Consider the following 11,725-nt stretch of genomic DNA (forward strand, 5'->3'; position numbering starts at 1 on the left):
CAGACACCAGGAGAACCTCCTCCTACGAAAAGAGCTGCACTAACAGTGTTCAGCCACTGCAACACCATCCTGCTAAACACTGAGAACCATTTAACACTGAGTGGATTTGAAACGACTCATCTCCACTGATTAGACATGTTATTGATCATGTCTGAGACTCCCAGAGCCTTCCTGCAGTTCCTCACAGCTGGGATCAGTCTCAAATCGACCCTGGTCTGATGTGTTTGAACTTCTTCAGGGTCAACTCATCCAGAACATCCTCCTGACCATCTGCAGCATGTAGGCCCAGGTGAGCAGTGGATGACAGAGAGTTTATCACTCTGATTTGTTCTCTGGCATCAGGAACTTTCTCATCTGCTGATGAGCAGGTGATCGTTCATCTCTGATCAGACAGTGGAAGATGTTGATGCTTCTGTCACGGGAGAAATGTGTACTCTCCATCTCCTTCCCAGGTTGTTATTGACTCTCTGGATGATCTCTAGTTGTTCCTGTCCGACCCAGCAGGCCTCCTAAGACTCTCTGGTTGGGCTCCAGACTGAGAGCCGTGAGGCGAACAAACAGGTCCAGATGACCATTTGTACTGGTGAGGATTTCTGGTTCTCAGGAGAAGTCATCAGGAGGAGACACTGTCTGTGTCCCCATGTGTTCCCAGAAGTTGTTGAGTTCTCCTGTGTTCCTCTTGGTGTAACAGTGGAACATGTAGACTGCAATAGAAACTCCTGAAACAGCTCCAGATGAACAAAGCAGTAGACTGATTTCTGGAAGATCACACACTCTCTTCTGAAGATCTCAGTACAAACTCCTGAGTACACGAGGCCTCTGTGACATTAAGACCACACCGCTCAGGTCTTCTTGATAGAACATGATGTTTCCTTCCTCAGATGTTCAAACGCCAGCCTCCCCAGCTTCAGGAGAAACGTCCCTGTCAGCCCTCCGTCAGCTGCTGTGGAGTCGTCTCATATCCCCTCACAGTACTTGTTGTTCTTCTCTTTGTCTGAACCAGCAGGAAGTGTGAGTACAGGTCAGTCAGGGTCTTGGGCAGCTCTCCTCTCTGGTCTGTGATGTATATTGCTCCAGACTGCCCAGCACTGATCCAGCAGAAGACTGGGGATTGACACATGATGTGGGCTCTAAGGCGTCTTGATGTGTGAGATGATTCTGCTGCACGGCTCTTCATCACTGAATCTCCTCCTGAAGGCCTCCCTCCTTCTGAGGCGTCAGTGAAGCCTCGTACTTCTGTGACTCTGTCAACACATGTAGGAGAGGGATCTGATTGGCCGCCGCAGGTCTGGAGTTATCCAGGCGAGAGCAGGAAGCAGATTCCCCCGGATGAGGTTGTCAGCAGCACGTGGCTGATGACCTCTGTGTGACATCAATTTCAAACTCCCTATGGTTGAAGTCAGAGGAAGTCTGCTTTCATCCAGGCCGTCAGGTAGACAAAGTTTACAGACAGCGGCGTCTCTGCGTGACCTGCGCTGGATGAAGAGCACGGGCAGCGTGAACTATTGCTGCTGGTCCTTCACCAGGTTCAAGCTCCCTGAAGCAACACAGTCAACAGATTATCTTAGTTTCCCTAAACCCTCGGCCCAGTCCCAAAGCGAACTTACTGCACGAGAAGAAGGTTTTCTAGCAGCCAGCGTTGCCGTTGGTCGGACGACTCTGGTGGCGCTCTTGCTGGTCAATTGAGGCTTTTAAGATGTCGTGGCACTTGATGGGAGTGTCGTGGAGGCTCTTCATCTTGAAACCGTCTCAAGCTGCCTCACCTCATGTTGATATTAACCTCTTCACTCTGTCCCTCTGTGATGTAGAGCTCAGTGTAGATCCTGTTGAGGAGGTTCTACTTCCTGTTTCATCGGCTCATTCAGCCACATGTTCACATCTCCTCCTCACTGGGCTTATGTTCATCTGAGACACTCACTTAACAGACCCACGATCTGCTGAAGACAAAGCAATGTCTGAGACAGAAATCCTGAGAATCTGCTGATTGTTTTCGTCAGATACGGAAAACTACAGAAAATCACTTTTTTAACTGTGCTTTATAGCGATGTTAAATGTTGATGCTGTATGAAGAACAAATAAAACCACATGTGCTGCTGTTGTCCAGAAGTGAAGACATCAGCAGACACATATGCAGTGCTGCCCTGACCGGCTGTCTGAGCTCGGCTCCTGTTCTGGATCTTTGTCCACACTGGGGACAAGTCTCCTGAAGAACCAGACTAGTCCCAATATAAGTGATACACTATCTACAGAACCAGTGTCCACAGCTAGTGGGAGCTGGATCCTTCAGGGCGTCCTGACACGAAGCACAGCAGAGACATTCTCCTCCTCAAACATGACTCCTCTTCCTCTCTTGAAGACATTTCTGATGCTCACATGTCCCAGTCACAGGTTGTGTTAGCCCCTTCTATCAAGAGAGTTTATTTTCACCCAGTATGTTTATTTGTTGGTTAGTTCGTTAGTGGGATTATAAGCAAACAGATTACCAGTAACTTGGTGGAAGGTTGTGGTCTGTGAACAGATCGGGGGTTCCTCTTTCTGAACATGTTCAGAGGACAGTGTTTACCGGATAATGGAATTTGGTGCGAATCCAAATCAAAATGAGTCTCTAGTGAATCTCAAAGTGGTTTCATAAGGAGCGTGTTGGTTCTTGGTCTGAGGCTCTTTGAAGTGATTCTGAGAAATTAGTCACCAACTTCAATGAAGCTGTGTCTAATGCAGGGCCACACTAGAGAAACTAAATCCTCTTCAGAGCAGGTCACAGTAGAAACGGTCTTACTCTGTGTGTGAGGGTCCGGGTTCAGTGCACGAGAGACTGAGGCTATTCCATAGACATATCCTCTTCCAGAACACACAACTGAACCTAAGAACTCTACTCTCAATCTGTAGTCCCAACCTCTACAAACCTAAACATGTTTTTATTCAGAACATCTGGTGCTGGTTCATTCTCTGAGATTCAATTTAGAGGAGTTCCACATGGCTGGAGCAGGTCTCTTACTTTGTATGTGAGTCCAACTTGCTCTGAAATGTCCTAAATCCATGTTACGGAGCAGCTACGCTCAGATTTGTGCTTCAGGCACGCTGCTCTTCTAGATGTTCCAAGTCTGGTCTGTTTCCTTCTGGATTCTGCGCTCGGTTTACAGCAGAGGCAGAAGGAAAACTATCTGTTTCCTTCAGAACACGGTGAAATGATCTTTCTCACCAGTTTCAATGTTTATCTATTTGAAAACATCACAAACTTCAAATATTTTGCTTACTTCTGTAGCCTACCCATTTCAAATAAAAGCACTCCAGCGTTTCATAACCGACTGAATCAATTCATTTATTCTTCATAGTTTGTAGTACTGAGCCATTTATTTGAGTACACAGGACTACTTATATACAAGGAAATAGTGATCCCATCAGAAACCTCAGGAGGAGTAGTTTCATTAAAAGTAAAAACTTCAGGTGAAGGACAATAGGCTCTCTCTCTCTCTCTCTCTCTCTCTCTCTCTCTCTCTCTCTCTCTCTCTCTCGCCTCTCTCTCTCTGTCTCTCTCTCTCTCTCTCTCTCTCTCTCTCTCTCTCTCTCTCTCTCTCTCTCTCTCTCTCTCTCTCTCGCTCTCTCTCTCTCTCTCTCTCTCTGCCTCTCTCTCTCTCTCTCTCGCTCTCCTGACAGGTGACCACAGGTAGCCTTTTTTATTTATTCAGCCATTTATTCAGCCAGTTTCAACCATTTCATTGAGAACATTATTAAATTAATAATATGAATATATTTTTTAGGGTACCAGCCAATAAGGGTGTGGGTGGACTATTATTACAAGTACAATAATAAAGTTCCCCTTCATGTAATATTGGTTTATGTCATTTGTAAATCCACCAATAAACCTGCATAGCCATAAACAAACATTGAATAAAAAAGTATTTTTGCAACTTGAGCATTTCCTGATCTACACTCAGACCAATCAACTACATTAAAGTGAATCAATACAAGCTTGTAAAAGTTCATGTGTCCTTCAACCCCCTGCCACTAAGAGAGAAACTCAACATCTGGTGTCATGTTTGGGTCATGAGGGTGCAGGTGGTTGGGACACATAGACAGTAACACTGAGAGCACATCAGTCAACAACTGACTTAACCTCTGTATCTCCACCCAGTTCTATGGCTTTGTGCCCAAATGAAGGTCAAACACAAGCTCTTCAACTTTATATTCACTTTAAAACTCACTGGGCAGTGTGTGTGTGTGTGTGTGTGTGTGTGTGTGTGTGTGTGTGTGTGTGTGTGTGTGTGTGTGTGTGTGTGTGTGTGTGTGTGTGTGTACCTGGCTCTACTGTAGGTCATTCCTCCACACCTCAGCCAGTGAGTCAAACTTTACTAGGATCCACAGTAGAAAGACTCTCACTGGTTGGTGACCTGCTAATAACGTATGATTGTGAAAACACGTTCTGTTATTAAACCTTGATGAACAGATGCTGATGAAGACAAAAGTGAAACTGAGTTAACTCTGTGAATTAGTCCTTTAAGAGGAAGCTCTTTGTTCCAGACCTGCTGTTTGGACTTTTCTCTCTAGAATGTTTTTCTTCTCGTTACATCTGGTTTGTCACAGAGGGGAAATGATCCACACACACACACACACACACACACACACACACACACACACACACACACACACACACACACACACACACACACACACACACACACAAGCACACACACACAGAGTCACGTGATTTCCAGTAACTGCAGAGCCTTGGAGGAGGAGGCAGCCAGTGAAAGTGAAAGTGTTCAGACTTGTTCTAACAACAAGGAGCAGACGGAGGGAGACGTGAAGTCTGAGGCTGAGTGAGTGTTCAGCAACATTATATTATTCCATTCATATTATTTTACAGTCAGTGACTGTGTTTTTCACTGGATCCCCAGAGACAGATGTGAACAGCAGGTCTGGAACAAGAAACCTTCAAAGGACTAATTCACAGAGTTAACTCACAGTTTCACTTTTTTATCTTCATCACATCTGTTCATCAAGTGTTTAATAACAGAACGTGTTTTCACAATCATACGTTACAGCAGTGGTCATAGCCAGTGGAGAGTCTTCACTGTGGATCCCAGTAAAGCTCTGGACTCACTGAGCTGAGGTGTGAGAACATCGACCTGCAGGCAGTACACACACACACACACACACACACACACACACACACGCACACACACACACACACGCAGCACACACACACACACACACACACACACGTGGCACACACACACACACACACACACACACACACACACACACACACACACACACACACACACTGGTTTTGTGAGTTTTAAAAGTGAATATAAAGTTGAAACTTGTGTTTGACCTTCATTTGGGCACCAAAGCCATAGAACTGGGTGGAATGCAGGTGCTGCTTCGGCTGCTGACTGATGTGCTCTCAGAGTGTTACTGTCTATAAAGTTCTGTAATTCATTCCAGCCTTTATAGCGTAGACATGATACTAGATGTTGAGTTTCCCTTCTCTTAGTGGCAGGGGGTGGAAGGACACATGAACTTTACAAGCTTGTATTAATTCACTTTAATGTGGTTGATTGGTCTAGTGTAGATCAGGGAAATGCTCAAGTTATTTGCTGTATTTCCTTGTATATCACAGTCCTGTGTACTCAAAATAAATACCAGTACTACAAACTATGAAACCATTCAATCTATTTCACAATAAAAACATTAAAAATAAATGAATAGATTCGGTAGCAAGCAACTGGAGTGCTTTTATTTAAATGGGTAGGCTACAGGAAGTGTTGCAAATATTTGTGTTTGTGGCGTTTCAACAGATAAACATTGAAACTGGTGTGAAAGATCATTTTCACTGTGTTCTGCTGTAAATAGCGCAGGGCAGAAAAATAGACCAGACCTTGAACATCTAGAAGAGCAGTAGCTGAACACAACTGAGCCGCAGCCGGCCCGGTGTAACATGTGGGCCGAGGACATTTCAGAGCAAGTTGGACCCTCACACACAAAGTAGAGACCTGCTCCAAGCATGTGACTCCAAACTGAATCCTCAGAGAATGAACCAGTGAATGATGTGTTCTGAATAAAAAACATGTTTGTGTTTGCAGAGGTCAGGACCACAGACTAGGAAGCAGAGTCTCCAGGGTCCAGCTGTGTGTCTCACAGTGACAGTCCATAGGACTTCCTCTAGACTTCAGTACTGAACTGGACCCTCACACACAGGATGAGCTGTTTCTACTGTGACCTGCTCTGAAGGATTTATTTCCTCTGGTGTGGCCCTGCATTGGGACACAACTTCATTGAAGTTGGTGACTAATCTCTCAGAATCACTCAAAAGAGCTCAGACCTCCACCAAGAACCAACCATCACTTATGGAAACCACTTGCAGTTCACACAGAGACTCATTTTGATTTGGATCTGCACCAAATTCCCACACACTGTAAACATCAGTCACTCTGAGCATGTCTGTGAAGAGGGACCCCGATCTGGTTCACAGACCACAACCTTCCACCAAGTTTACTGGTAATCTATCGTTTTATAATCCACTATGAACCAACCAACACACAAACATACTGGGTAAAAACAAAACCTCCTTGACAGAAGTAATGACAACCTGTGACAGGACATGTGAGTTATCAGGAAATGTCTTCTGAGGAGAGGAAGAGGAGTCATGTTTCCTGAGAGGAGCAGTCGTCCTGCTGTGCTTCCGTGTCAGGGCGTCCTGAAGGATCCCAGTCTCCACCAGCTGGACACTGGTTCTGCAGACAGTGCATCATCACCTCATACTGGGACCAGTCTGGCTCTTCAGGAGACTCCTCACTGTCCCAGTGTGGACAAGATCCAGAACAGGAGCTGGAGCTCAGACAGCCGATCAGAGCAACACTGTACATGTGTCTGCTGATGTCTTCCTTCTGACAACAGCACATGTGGTTTTATTTTGTTCCTTCATACAGCATCAACATTTAACATAGTTATAAAGCACAAAGGGATTAAAAGCTTTTTATTTTCTGTAGTTTTTTCTGTATCTGATGAAAACAATCAGCAGATTCTCAGGATTCTCTGTCTCTGACATTGTTTCTTGTCTTTCAGCAGATCGTGGTCTGCAGGAGGTTTAGATGAACATAGAAGCTCAGTGTGAGGAGGAAGTCTTGAACTTGACTGAAGGAACTGATGAAACAGGAAGTAGAACCCTCCTCAACAGGATCTGCACTGAGCTCTACATCACAGAGGACAGAGTGAAGAGTTAATACTCAACATGAGGTGAAGGGCAGCTTAGGCGGCTTCCAAGAGGAAGGGCCTCCCGACCTCCATCCAAGTGCCACGGCATCTTTAAAGCCTCAGCTGACCAACAGAGCAGCATCAGAGTGAGTCTGACCAGCGTCGCTGGCGTTGATAGAACCTTCGGTGCGAAGTTCGCTCTGGACGGGCGAAGTTAGAAAACCAAGATGTGGGTCTGCTGACTGTGCTTCAGTTCCAGGGAGCTGAACTGGTGAAAGACCAGCAGCACGGTCTTCTCCGCGCTGCTCCGTGTTTCCATCAGCGTTACAGAAGCTCGGCGAGGCTCGCTGTCTGTAAACCTTTGTTCATCTTTGGCGGCCTGGATGAAAGCAGACCTTCTCTGGACTTCAACCACAGGGAGCTTGTGTCTGATGTCACACAGAGGTCATCAGTCAGCGTGCTGCTGTCAAACCTCATCCCGGGGAATCTGCTTCCTCAGCTCTCGTCTGGATAACCTCCAGACCTGGCGAGCCAGTCCCGAGATCCATCGTACGTGTTGACAAGTCCCTAAAATCTGAGCTCTGAGGCCCAGAAGGAGGAGTACTTCAGGAGGAGATTCAGGGATGAAGAGCTGTGCAGCAGAATCATCTCACACATCAAGGCGTCCAGGAGCCTCCACATCATGTGTCGTCAGTCTTCTGCTGGATCAGTGCTACAGTTCTGGAGCACATGTTGACCACAGACCAGAGAGGAGAGCTGCCCCCAGAGACCTGACTGACCTGTACTCACTTCCTGCTGGTTCAGACAAGAGGAGAAGAGAACAACAAGTGCAGTGAGGACATGAGGCGACTCCACAGCAGCTGACGAGGAGCAGACAGGGGCGTTCTCTGAAGCTGGGGAGGCTGAGCGCTTAAACATCTGGAGGAAGAAGCTTATCATGTTCTACCAAGAAGACCTGGGCGGTGTGGTCTTAATGTCACAGAGACCTCTCGGTGTACTCAGGGTTTGTACTGAGATCTTCAGAAGAGAGTGTGTGATCTTCCAGAAATCAGTCTACTGCTTTTGTTCATCTGAGGCGTTCAGGAGTTTCTGGCTGCAGTCTACATGTTCCACTGTTACACCAAGAGGAACACAGAAGAACTCAACAACTTCTTGGGAACATATGGGGACACAAACAGTGCCACCTCCCTGGATGACCTCCTGAAGAGAACCATGGAGAAATCCTCACCTGGCAGTACAAAAATGGTCATCTGGACCTGTTTGTTGCTTCATCACGGCCTCAGTCTGGAGTCCAACCAGAGAGTCTTAGGAGGCCTGCTAGGTCGGACAAGAGAGAACAATCAAGATCATCAGAGAGTCATCAACAACTGAAGGAGATGGAGAGTTATGACATTTCTCTGACAGAAGCATCCCAACATCTTCCACTGTCGGCTAGATGAAACGACCACTCAGTTCATCAGCAGGTGCAACAGTTCCTGGCGTCAGAGAACAAATCGGAACAAACTCTCTGAGATCCACTGCTCGCTCTGGCCTACATGATGCAGATGTCAGAGGAGGTTCTGGATAGTTGGACCTGAAGAAGTTCAACATCAGACCAGGGTCGCGGAGACTGATCCCAGCTGCTTGAGGAACTGCAGGAAGGCTCTGTGGAGTCCAGACATGATCAATAACACATGTTCAATCAGTGGAATGGAGTCGTTCTTCAAATCCACTCAGTGTTAAATAGTTCTCAGTGTTTGAGGCAGCATGATGTTGCAGTGGTCAACACTGTTAGTGCAGCCTTTCTGTGAGAGGAGGGTTCTCCTGGTGTGCGGGGTTTCTGTGATAAAGTTATTATTATTATGTCCATATACATTCTCATTGTTCTCATATGGGAACAACTAGATCAGATGTGGAGAGTGAAATCCAATGTTATCACTGTGCTGGAGTTTGAGGTTCAGACATACGACCATGTGGGGTGCAAGGGAGATTATTGTATATACTGTATATATATATATATAAATATATATATGAGCAAACAACTAGCACCCGAGTGAGAGAGGCGATCACTGAATCAGTGTTTTGGATGAGAATCACTGACGGGATTTCCTTTAAACTGAAGAAGCAGAAATGTAGTTTCTTCTTCTTTCTTGTCCAAACTGAATTCCCACCCTGCGTTTGCCAGCACACCAGCCAGTGCAGTGTCCGTCCTCCAGGTTCCTGACATGTGGACTTCACAATAATATATGAGTCACTGTAACCTTTGACTGACCACTGAAATCTAATCAGTTTCTCTTTGGAGTCAGAATGTGAAGAAATCCCTAAAGACAGACTTGAGACATCATGTTCAAGAGGCCATGAACATGTTCTGTGACCTTGACCTTTGACCTTTGACCACCTGAATCTAATATGATTCCTCTGTTAGTCTGAATGAACGCTTGGACCAAATCTAGAGATTCTGTAGAGTTTTAACAAAGGGTTACCGGTGGGGGTCATGATCACGTTTTGTATGAATGTTGTGTTTTCTGATTTAATTCTCACAGATTTGATATTTTCTTTAATTACAGACCTCGGTGGTTGTCGACTCTCAGAGACTCACTGTGAAGTCGTGGCCTCAGCTCTGAAGTCAGACCCCTCGCATCTGAAAGAACTGGATCTGAGTAACAAGCTGCAGGATTCAGGAGTGAAGGTGCTGTGTTCTGGACTGGAAGTCAAACACAATGGAGCTGGAGACTCTGAGGTCCTTAAATCCTTGTTCACTTTTCAGACTTTCTTTCTTATTAGGTCATTATTTATTAATTTGTCTCTCCCGGTTCTGCTCTGCTCACTGTCCCTCAGTCATCTGTCCCTCACCCAGCCTGTCAGTCACGTCCACCTCCATCAACTCCATTCACCTGCACTCACCTGCTCTGATCACTAAGAGAAGTGTCAGTAAATAACATGTGGACTGAGGCCGAGCACTGCGTCCTCCTCAGGTTTTCAGGAATAAGACACGTTCTTGTTGAAACACGTTGGACAGTTGATAAGTATGAAACAAACAGGAAGTGACTGTCGGAGCCATCCCTACTTTAAACAGTGTTTAATTACACAAACCTGCTCAGTGACCAACACAGAGATCAGAATCAGAATCAGAATCAGAATTCTTTTTATTGCCAAGTATATTTACACATACAGGAAATTGCCTTGGTTGGTGCCTTTGGACATAACAACAAATCGGACATAAAACAACAATATATACAGAAAAAACAATAGGCACGTGCGGTGCTAAGGTGCAGTGATTGGTTCCGGATAGTGCCAACAATATATAAGTTATAAGTTATGTGCGGGGGGCAGAGTCAGTGTGATGCATGGGGCTTGTTTGTGAGCCCCACTGCCATGGGGAAAAACTGTTCAGGTGGCGCGAGGTTTTGGTCTTGATGGCCCGAACCTTTTCCAGATGGGAGTCTCTGGAATAGGTGGTGGCGGGATGGGAAGGATCAGCAATGATCTTGCCTGCTCTCTTCCTGGTCCTGGAGTGGAACAGGTGTAGGAGAGCCGGCAGGTCACAGCCGATGACCTTCTCAGCTGACCGAATGATCCGCTGCAGTCTGCCCTTGTCCTTGGCAGTGGAGGCAGCGAACCAGACGGTAATTGATGAGGTGAGGATGGACTCAATGATGGCCGTGTAGAACTCGACCATCACTTTCTGCGGCATGTTGAATTTCTTCAGTTGCCGCAGGAAGAACATCCTCTGCTGGGCCTTCTTGGTGATGGTGGTGATGTTCTCAGCCCACCTCAGGTCCTGTGCAATTATAGTCCCCAGGAATCTGAAAGACTCCACTGTTTTAACTGGGGAGTCGCACATGGTGAGTGGGGTGGTTTGGGCTGGGCTCCTCCTGAAGTCTGCTACCATCTCTACAGTTTTGAGCGTTCAGCTCCAGGAAGTTCTGGCTGCACCAGGAAGCCAGGCTGTCAACTTCCTCTCTGAGGCGGCCTCGTCCCCATTGGAGATTAATCCAATTAGGGTTGTGTCGTCTGCAAACTTCAGGAGTTTGACAGAGGGGTGGCTGGAGATGCAGTTGTTGGTGTAGAGGGAGAAGAGTAGAGGGGAGAGCACACAACCTTGTGGGGCTCCAGTGCTGATGGTCCGGGGCTCAGAGACAAGCTTGCCCAGCCTCACGCGCTGCTTCCTGTCTGTCAGGAAGTCAGTGATCCACCTGCAGGTGGGCTCAGGCACGCTCAGCTGTGTCAACTTGTCTCGGAGAAGAGCTGGGGCGATAGTGTTGAATGCGGAGCTGAAGTCCACAAACAGGATCCTGGCGTAGGTGCCGGGGGAGTCAAGGTGCTGGAGGATGAAGTGGAGTCCCATGTTGACTGCGTCGTCTACAGACCTGTTGGCTCTGTAGGCAAACTGCAGTGGGTCGAGGAGGTGGTTGGTTATGGCCTTGAGGTGGGTCAGCACGAGGCGCTCAAAGGTCTTCATTACTACAGAGGTCAGGGACGACTGGTCTGTAGTGTCGTGTTCTTTTTCCTTAGGTAGAGATGGTAGAGTCGGTCTGGTTCAAAAAGT

The 11,725-nt window shown here is 46.7% G+C and overlaps 1 pseudogene; it reads right to left on the reverse strand.

Annotated features, from left to right (window-relative positions):
- Positions 1-456: 456 nt before the first annotated feature.
- Positions 457-1,905, reverse strand: LOC124851537 (annotated as a pseudogene).
- Between the last annotated feature and the right edge of the window lie 9,820 nt (positions 1,906-11,725).

This window comes from Hippoglossus stenolepis, chromosome 3 (genome assembly GCF_022539355.2).
Source record: "Hippoglossus stenolepis isolate QCI-W04-F060 chromosome 3, HSTE1.2, whole genome shotgun sequence".
Classification (NCBI taxonomy): domain Eukaryota; kingdom Metazoa; phylum Chordata; class Actinopteri; order Pleuronectiformes; family Pleuronectidae; genus Hippoglossus; species Hippoglossus stenolepis.